The sequence below is a fragment of the Narcine bancroftii genome, chromosome 2, assembly GCF_036971445.1.
Source record: "Narcine bancroftii isolate sNarBan1 chromosome 2, sNarBan1.hap1, whole genome shotgun sequence".
Classification (NCBI taxonomy): Eukaryota; Metazoa; Chordata; class Chondrichthyes; order Torpediniformes; family Narcinidae; genus Narcine; species Narcine bancroftii.
The window spans coordinates 232,174,278-232,183,982 of NC_091470.1; the positions used below are offsets into that span (position 1 = coordinate 232,174,278).

At 41.7% G+C, this 9,705-nt stretch overlaps 2 long non-coding RNA genes across 2 annotated transcripts in view; one reads left to right on the plus strand and one right to left on the minus strand.

The window, feature by feature from the left end:
* LOC138752625 (uncharacterized) overlaps positions 1–5,642 on the minus strand; it is a 56,084-nt gene extending 50,442 nt beyond the window's left edge. Inside the window, exon 1 of the long non-coding RNA XR_011350779.1 lies at positions 5,373–5,642. This is a non-coding gene — a long non-coding RNA (uncharacterized lncRNA). The remainder of the gene's footprint in view (positions 1–5,372) is intronic.
* Positions 5,643–5,736: 94 nt separating this feature from the next.
* On the plus strand, positions 5,737–7,579 carry LOC138752626 (uncharacterized). Its single transcript, XR_011350781.1, has 2 exons — positions 5,737–6,294; positions 7,457–7,579. It is a non-coding gene; the product is annotated as an uncharacterized lncRNA (long non-coding RNA).
* The last annotated feature ends 2,126 nt before the right edge of the window (positions 7,580–9,705 follow it).

Genomic DNA, 9,705 nt, shown 5'->3' on the forward strand with positions numbered 1-9,705 from the left:
CTCTTCAGGACAAGAAAAGCAAACACCATTTGTACAAAGCGAAGGGAGGGAAGTTTAGGAGAGATATTAAGAGTAAGGTTTTTACAGTGACTTGTGGGTGCCTGGAATGCCTTGCCTGGGGTGGTGGTGGAGGCTGAAAGAATAGGGGAATTTAGGAGACTCTTAGACAGGCACATGGATTGAATGAAACAAATAAAGGGTTACAGAATAGCGAGGTTAGTATTTTTTTTAAGGAATATGTGGGTTGCCACAACATGGATGGCCAAAGGGCCTGTACTATACTGTGTGTTCTATGTTCTAAATAACCTACTTCTTTGTCAAGATAAATAAAGATGCCAGGTTAGTAACTAAAATTGCATCAGCAGAAAGAGCAGAAGTTGGCGCGGTTGCAAGGATCACAGTTGGCGTAGCGATGACAGCGCCAGCGTTCGGGACCGGACTGGGGCTCGAATCCCGTGCTGTCTGTAAGGAATTGATACTTTTTCCCCGTGTCTGCGTGGGTTTCTCCGTGGGCTCCGGTTTCCTCCCACCGTTCAAAACCGGGGGTGTAGGTTAATGGGGTATAAATTGGGCTGAATTAGCCTGTTACCGTGATATAGGTCTAAATTTGAAATTTAAAGTAGGTTAAACTTAAATTGAAGGAACTCTCCTGGCTGAAATCTGTTGAACTTTTGAATGTTATCGACTAGTTCGATAATGATGCTAATATCCGTAAAATATTAATCGCTTCAACTGCCTAAAAGCAGAAGATAATTTTTCACTGCTCCTTCTGCATTTAGCGACAGTCTTTCAATTTGATATCTAGAGCCTGTGTTGGTTGGATAAGGTGCACTTTTAAGATTTATAGGCCTCTGGGGCTTGCAATCTATCCATCCTCCCTTCTTCCAGGAGGCCCTGGGTTGAACCTTCCCTGATCATTCATTGGGCAGCGTTACATGAAATAACATCCCAGGAATGCCAAGGCAGGTGAAAGTAAACTTGCAGCTGGCTATTCCGAGCACAGCAGGTGGTACATCAAAGCCACTGGCGGGCTGGAACACAATTAGTACTGTTCTGTTTCCCTAAGGTTAAATCCTATTCTTAGCTGTTTCACCTTGATGTTAAAGTCTTGGGAATTCCTTGCATATTTCTCAATCCATGCTATAATCTGCAACATGTACACATTCATACCTTATTCTGCAAACACAAATACCACCCAGCGTTGTCAGAAGACTTGATATTTATTCGCTTCAGTATTGAAATGAAAACCTAGCTTTATTTTCAATTTTAACTATGAAAGGTTCGGCTTTATAACATTACCTTTAACAGCCATAATCTTCTCATTGTACAAGAAAGATTGTAAGCTAAATGGAAAGGAAGGTTTTCTTTTTGGGGGTGGGGGGGGGAGGGAAAGATTGGCTGGGGCAGGTGGGGGGAGAATTTACAAAGGCAATCCCTGTTTCTATTTGATATTTGCTTTTCTCTGGCTCTTGTTGAAACTTTTTAATTTTTTTTTGCCTTTTACAGAGATACAGTCTCATTTTATTATTGTAGTGATGGAAAGGATTGACATAAAACCATAAATAGGCTCTTCAGCCCATCGAATCTGCCCCAGCATTCAGATCCTTTTTCCCACTCAGCCCCACTGCCCGGCCTTCTCCACATAACCTTTGATGCCCTGGCTAATCAAGAGTTTATCAATCTCTGCCCTAAATGCACCCAGTGGCCCGGCCTCCACAATTTCTTGTGGTAGAAAATTCACCACCTTCTGGCTGAAGAAATTCCTCTGCATCTCTGTTCTAAGTGGATGCCCTTGAATCCTGAATTTGTGCTCTCTTGTCCACACTCCCCCACCATGAGAAATAACCTTTCTACATCCACTCTGTTCATTCCTTTCAACATTTGAAATGTTTCAATGAGATCCCCCAGCTCATTCTTGTAAATTCCAATGAGTACAGGCCAAGAGCTGTCAAAAGTTCCTCATAATAACCGTTTTATTCCCCAAATCATCCCTGTACAACTCCTCTGAACTCTCTCTAAAACATCAGCATATCCTTCCTTAAATGAGGAGCCCAAAACTGCTCACAGTACTCTAAGTGAGGTCTCAATAGTTCCTTGTAAAGTCTCAACATCACATTCTAATCTTATAATCTCCTCTTGAAATGAAAGCCAGCATTCGCCTTCTTCACCATCAAATCAACCTACAACTTTACTTTCAGGGTATCCTGCACGAGAACACCCAAGACCCTTTACATCTGGGGATTTTCTATTTTCTCCACATTTAAAAAATAGTCTTCCTCTTTATTTCTTCCACCAAAGTGCATGACCATACATTTTCCAATATTGTATTGTTACATATGTTAGAATAGTTATGGGTAAAATACATCTTTAAAAGAGATAGATTGTGGGGGTTTAGTGTAGGTCACTTCACAGAGTAACACTTCACAAAAGACATCTCGCTTAAAATACAAGAGCATCGTTGAACCTGGACGTTGAGACTCGAGTTGACTTTGCAGAAGTTTTGAAGAATGCTGATTTATTGTGTATGGGCAATAAAGTCCAGGCTCAGAGATATTGATAAGATCTTTCAAAGATTGTATTTTGAACCCTGTAAGAAGACACATGGTTTTTACAAGCAGAGAGAAAAAGAAACAGTCAAGTGATTTCGGGAGAGAAAGAAAAGTCAGTTCTACAGTAGCAGTTGAGGCTGCAAAATGACAAGCTGGCAGGCTTGTGAAAAACCCCATTTTGATGGTGTGTTGTGAGTTCTGAGTTCAGCCTGTTCAAACCCTTGTAGTCCTTACAAGAGGAAATGCCAGGCTAGAGTGTTTCTCCTGAAATAAGGGAAACAAGAGAAACTCTGTGGTGACCTGGAAGAAAAGGTTATCATTTGGAAAACCCATGATTGGGCAGGTTTCTTCGGCAAGACAATGACTGATAGGAGGAAATCAGTTTGTGTGTGTCCATGGAGAAAGAAATATCTTTCTCTGAAACCAACAAGAACATTCCTGAGCAGTAACCATTTAACAGTGAGCACAAGAGCCTGGTGGAAATTATAAATGTTGAATTCTGTAGACAGTATGAGAATTGCCTGATACTGGTGAACTTGGAGAAATGAGAAGTGATTGGACAGTGAAACAGAAAACATATACACATTACATATAGGTGGCTTAGAATTAGAAGGGGATTAAGTTAGGTTAAGTTAATAGCAATAAGTTAAAGATTGATCCTGTTATTATGTTTAAAGATAATTAAAAGCAACTTTTGTTTAAGTAACCATTGCCTTGGTGAATTTCTATTGCCGCTGGGCTTTGGGGTCCTCTGGGCTTGTAACAATATTTCATTTGCCACCTCGCTGCCCCTTCTAATCTGCCCGAGTCCTCCTGCAACCTCCATTTTCTCAACACTACCAGCTCCTCCATCTACCTTTGTATCATCTGCAAACTTGGCCACCATTCATCCAATAGTTTAAATCATTAATATATGACATAAAAACCGACCCCTGTGGAACACCACTAGAAACTGGCAGCCAACCAGAATATGACTGACTCTCGGTTTACTGCCAATCAGCCAATGCTCTGCCCATGCTAGTATATTTCCTGAACTACCATGGGCTCTTATCTTGTTCAGTAGCCTCATGTGCAGCACCTTGTCAAAGGCCTTCTGAAAATCCAAATACACAACATCCATTCCATCTCCCTTATCCAGCCTGCTTGCCACTTCTTTAAAGAATTGGCATTGGCAGGAACCTATACTAAAGGGCGAGCTGGTGTTAAAGATGGACTTCAGAGGAATCAAGAGGTGATTGACCCAAGTTTAGACTTGTGTGATTTGTTTCCCATAGAGGTGGCCCTGACAAATTAGTGAGAGGCCCTCAACCATCTCCCTCATCAGGACAATAAATTACTGTATAGAAGGAGGACTCAATCCCCCTCCCTGTAATTGGATTCTGGACTTCAAAATGGAAAGATCACAGCCTGGCCGTGTTGGTCACACAACATCGAGCACCATTGTGCTGAGCACTGGTGCACCTCAGGGATGTGTGCTCGGCCCAGTCTTGTTCACACTCCTGACCCAGCATGGACAAGATGAGGGAGATGGGGAGCATGGGGAGCAGGAATGACCACCCTCCACTACACAGCAATTACTCCACAGTGGAGAGAATAGAGAACACCATTTTCCTTGGAGACCACTTAACTGGTGACCTATCGTGGACATACAACATCTCATTTGTCAGGAAGGCGCGACAGCGACTGCACTTCCTGAGAAGGCTGAAGCAGGCAAGGCTACCGGCCACCATCATGTCAACCTTCTATAGGGGATCCATTGAGAGTGTCCTGTGGAAGTAACATTTCCTGAGGAGACTCTTAGTTGTTTTTTCCAAAGACAAATTAATTTTTATTTGTAGTTCATCTATTTTTTGACTCAATCTTATTAATTTCCTTCTTAAAAGTCTTTTTATTGCCTCTAACGTGCTCTTCTTCTAAACTTGATGTTTCTTCTTCACTCTAATAACCTTCTGAAGCCTCTTTCACTGGAGATGTATCCCCTTCATGTACCGGACTGCTAACTGCAACACCAACTGTGCCACCCAAGATACTGACTTGTTGGTGAATGCTGATAAGAAATGGAGTCAAAACTGAACCAAAACAAAAATATAGAAAAATCCAAATCTTATTAATAAGTCCAGTTCTGTTCCACCTCAGTGCCACAGTTTCCGATATCACAGCTTGTGAGAATTCACAGCACAAAATCACAGTGTTTAAACATACCCCCGTTCCTAAACGAGACAATCAATGAAAAATCCCCAACAACTCAACCATGCAAAACATCCCCCAGGTGTTCCGCAGGAGCTTGTTCAAACAGAATGTGATGCTTGTCGATATCAGGAGGTATTGGGTCAAGTGGCTCGCTCAAGGGAAAAGAGTGGCTTATAGATTTGAGAGCTTGGGTAAGTGTCCTGACAAATAAAAGCGAATTCAGCTATCATCTGAACTCACTGCTCACTCACACGTTCCTCGACTGGAACCGGGACTGAAGAGAAGGTGTCGTGAGATAGCAGTACCTCTGATGCCCCTGTCAAAGTTGTCAGACGTTGTCAGAATCTGAATCCGAATCAAATTTTATGGTCATGTGTCGTGCAATTCGTGATTTTGTGGCAGCATTATTGTGCATTACAGGTGCAAAAATTGCTCTAAATTACATTTCTTTAAATATATTATATAAAAAAATAGTTTAATAAGTCAAGGTTTTTAAACCTTAAATATTCCTCTCATTCAGCAACATTATAGATGGCTGTAAATAACTTTTATTTTTAAAATTATTAAATGTACTATATTAATTAAAATATTATTAAAAATCAAAATAAAATGGAATAAACAAAATCAACCAACCTGATTCTTCCTGATCTCCTCATTGGATATTCCCATTCAAACCACCCATGAGGATTCTGATCCTTGGTGGATCCTGGGTGGAAAGCGAGAGAATCCCAGAAGTATACAGAGAGCCCACTGATGTAGATGAGACATGGACAAATCTTAACAGGTTTGCATTCTATGTGAGATTACAAAGGAATGGGCAAATGTCTGGGCTTCCCTTCAAAATGTCCTGCCACAGCCAGTAAGATTTGGCGCAGTGAGGCAGTGATTTAAAAAAAAACATTTAAAATGTTTTGAGCACTGACAGACTTTAATTTGAGGTCAGGATAGTTATTGTGACATCAGAGATGATGGGCACAGTGAATTATTTGCAACTCCCACTTGCACTGATGTATAGATGGATTATTCAGCTTTTGAAATCTCTGTGGTGTGTGGACACCTATTTGCATTGCTTCTTTTATTTTACCAGCAGATTCTTTTATTGTTACTTGCAGTGCCTTGAAGATCTCTTTACCTGCGGCTTGAACAGTATAGACAGCAATTTTGACAATTCCCTTTGCCATGTGGAAGATTTAGTCAATGGTTACACCTCCTTTGTAACCAGTCTTTTTGTCTGTTATGCACAGTGTATAAAACATCTTTTTAATTGTTATTTCAGGTGTATAAGCAGCCTACTTGCTTCCTTCTTTCATTGCCTTGTCTGTCTAGTCCACTGTTACTTTCAAACATACATCTGCTGAAATAATGAATGTGTTACATATTAGACACACTGTCATTGGGGACATCCTCGAAGATTGAGGGAAAAAGACTCATTCTACTTGATGAATAACATCCACACTGCTGCCAAAGGATAGATTTGTCCAATAATAATATGCCATCCCTGAGGTATCTTCAGCGTTGAAGAAAATGATGCAGTAGCAATTTTACCACACATCAGGTATATTAAATTTTCTTTCATTTGTTCACTTTACAACATGATTTCTTTGGTATTTTAATTTTATTTTACTTACCTTCTTTAATAAATTAATGATTATTTGACCTGGTGCAATTATTTCAGGGTTTTCAAATCTGAATGCCATTGTAAAAATTGCTGGTCACTTTTTCATTATGTTTTCACCTTAAAGAGAAAGACTAGAGTTTGCACTAGTGGAGTTCTTCTACTATTACTGTTAAACATTGTGAGTTGTTTGATGCATTGAGCATCATGAGGAGTAAAATGCTGGCACAAAAAGGCAAGTGAACTATCTATCTATCTATCTATCTATCTATCTATCTATCTATCTATCTATCTATCTATCTATCTATCTATCTATTTCTTTCACCATTAAAGACATTCTTTTTGTGCAAGCTTGGTCCAGTGCTGTTCTTCCGCTTTATACAACTTATTATCTTAATTGTAAAATTCTAGGGCACTACCTGAAGCAAATTAATCATTAATCATTTTAAAGCATTGAATCATATTACACATGTTGAAAGGTTCCAACCTGCAATGTCAACTGTTCTCTCCTCTTTATACTTCTTGACCTGCTGAGTAAATAGCTTTTGGCTCTAGTTTCCAGTATCCACAGTCTCTCCTGTCTGCTATGCATAAGGGTTCCCATTTAACAACTGAAAGACTTGGTCACTTTTACATCTTTTGAAAGTTGTCCACACCTGAAAACAACTGGATTAGAAGAGATTCCATGAAGGGCTAGAATCTACAGCATCTACTGGAAATGTGTCTTGTTCATTGATCTATCATGGTGGTAAGGTAGATTTGAGAACCTAGGGCAAGAACTGTGCCCTTGGTCATGTATATTACAAGGGTGTGAGACAATCATCCCTGCTTATTTCATTAGTAGCACCAAGTATGAGGGGAGCAGTGCGCAACTGACAGCTAATATGCTCGGTCCATTTAACACATATGAAGACATGTATCTCCCCAATACTCTTAACAGTTGCAGACATGTGATTATTCCTGGCAGAAATGGTAATTGAATTTCAATAGTCTTTTTCTGTAGTTTAACATTTAAACAAGTTGCACTGCTTAAGTGAACAGAATCTTTAGAACAGAATGCAGCACCTCTGATGGTCCTTCATTTTTGCATTTATTCTTCCAGATTCAGTGATTCAGTTGGGATTCAAGCACTATGAAGTCAGAATTGTAATAGTTTTGGAAGGTCGTGTGATCTGACCAGACCAGTGATACCAACAAAAATAAAAACATAATGCTGGAAAAAACATAGCAGGTCAAACAATGTACTATACATAGCAAAGATAAAGATACATAACCAACATTGCAGGCTTGAACCCTTCATCAATGTATGAGCAAAATGTATTCAGGTGCCCGAACAAAATGGTGGGGTTGGGGGGTGGGGTGGGGAGATCATGGTGTCTGCAGACTTCCGTGTTTTACTCATACCAATAAAAATGTTGGAATTCTGAATTAAGCTCTCCAAAGACACTTATGAACATAAAAATAAGCAATAAATATGGGAACTTTCCTGTTGAAGACACTTCATTCAGTATGTTCTTCTACACTGAGCATATCCTGACTTTGTTGATCCAAACCAATGCATCTTTTAGCGGTTACTCTAGGACAGCCATTCTCAGCGGAGGAACATGCACCTCTCCCCACTGTCCCCCCCCCCCCCCCCCCCATGCGCTCGAGTACATTTAAGGGGAGGCCATGGACTGAAATCAGAAAATACTTTCTTTTCAGTTTAGTCACCAGGAGAGAAGTATGGAAAGAACAACTAAACTTGACAGCTTCACAAGGAAGGGGGCCCATAAACATTGAACAGAGTCCTAAGGGGATCATAGCCAAAAGAAAAGGTTGAGAATGACTGCTGTAGGCAATATTAGTTGATGAATACTTAATACATTCAATTGTCTGTTGCTTCATAATAACGGCAACCAATTTATTTTAAATTGGGTTAGATCTCGACCATGAACACTGACCAAAAGAATGTCGCATGATGACATTAAGCAATTATCTTCTAACAATGTCCAGTTATTTCCAGAGCCTGATCATGAGTTGAGGGGAGCCCTTCAAAGGACTTAATTTCACATCCTCCTCAATTCTCTTACAAGATCCCAGCCTGTCCAATGTGCTTGCTTCAGCCATTTCTCCGACATTTATTGCTAGCTCAATGAGTCCTCAGATGCCCTGTCATGAGGGACATATGCCAGTACACAGGTGGATCACCTCAAAGCCCTCCACAACGACCTCTGCCACCCCAATGTCATGAGATTCTTTCACTTTATCAAATCTCAGAATCGCCATACTCCATTGGGGATGACAGAGACATGATCAGGGACTGCAGGGACTGTGCGGAGTGCAAGCCACACTTCTAACAACCAGACAGGGCATACCTGATAAAAGTCACGTGCCTCTTTGAGTACCTGAGCATGGAATTCAAGAAACCCCTTCCCTCCACCAACCGCAACACATACTTCCTCCCGGTTATCAACAAGTATTTGTGGTTCCCCTTTGCCATCCCCTTGCCTGACATGACCACTATCACAGTCAATGGGACCCTGTGCAACCTGTTCACCCTGTTTGGGTATCCATTGTACATCCACAGCGACTTGGGGGTCCTCGTTTATGAGTGACAAGCTGTGCTAATTCCTGCTGGCCAGGGGTATCGCCACCAGCAGGACCACGAGTTATAACCCCCAGGTAGAGAGAGAGGACAGCAGTGTGGAAGGCCATCCTCCTTGCCCTAAATTCCAAGGGAATGCCTGTCTCTCACTGCCAGGAGGTCCTTACAGAGGCGCTTCATGCCACTCGATCTCTGCCACTAACGCAACCCCTTAAGAAAGAATTTTATCCTTCCCCATGAAGTCCGTATCGAGGACTACTCTACCCTCCTGGCTGATGCCTCCAGGACTGGTCCTGCTATGAAAACACGTGAGGGGCTATAAAACTGACCCCCTGGTCAAAAGAGGTTAGTTTCTCTATGCAAACCCCCAATATGCATATATAGCCTACCTGGATGGCTGCGAGGAAACAGTTTCCATCTGACACCTCATCCATGCGGGGACTCCTGAGGAGCAAATCCACCAAGCAGCACTTTCCCCCTTTTACGGACATCCAATACATACCACGGCACCCTCCCCCACCCCAGTCACTTCAGCCGAGCCGTCACACTCCCAGCAGGTCGTCACAGTGCTGGAGGTCTGGGGCAAGGCAGTGGCCCCGGCCGCACCCCAACACGGGAGATCAAGCCACCGGACCTGGCTTAACCTGTAAGACTTTGTGCCCCACGTTACCCCGTTGGACTATTAAAAAAAAACAAGGGGTGTATGTGCTGAACTGCTGTGTCCCTGATTACAGTCCTGTGACTGTACCTATCGCCCCCCTCCC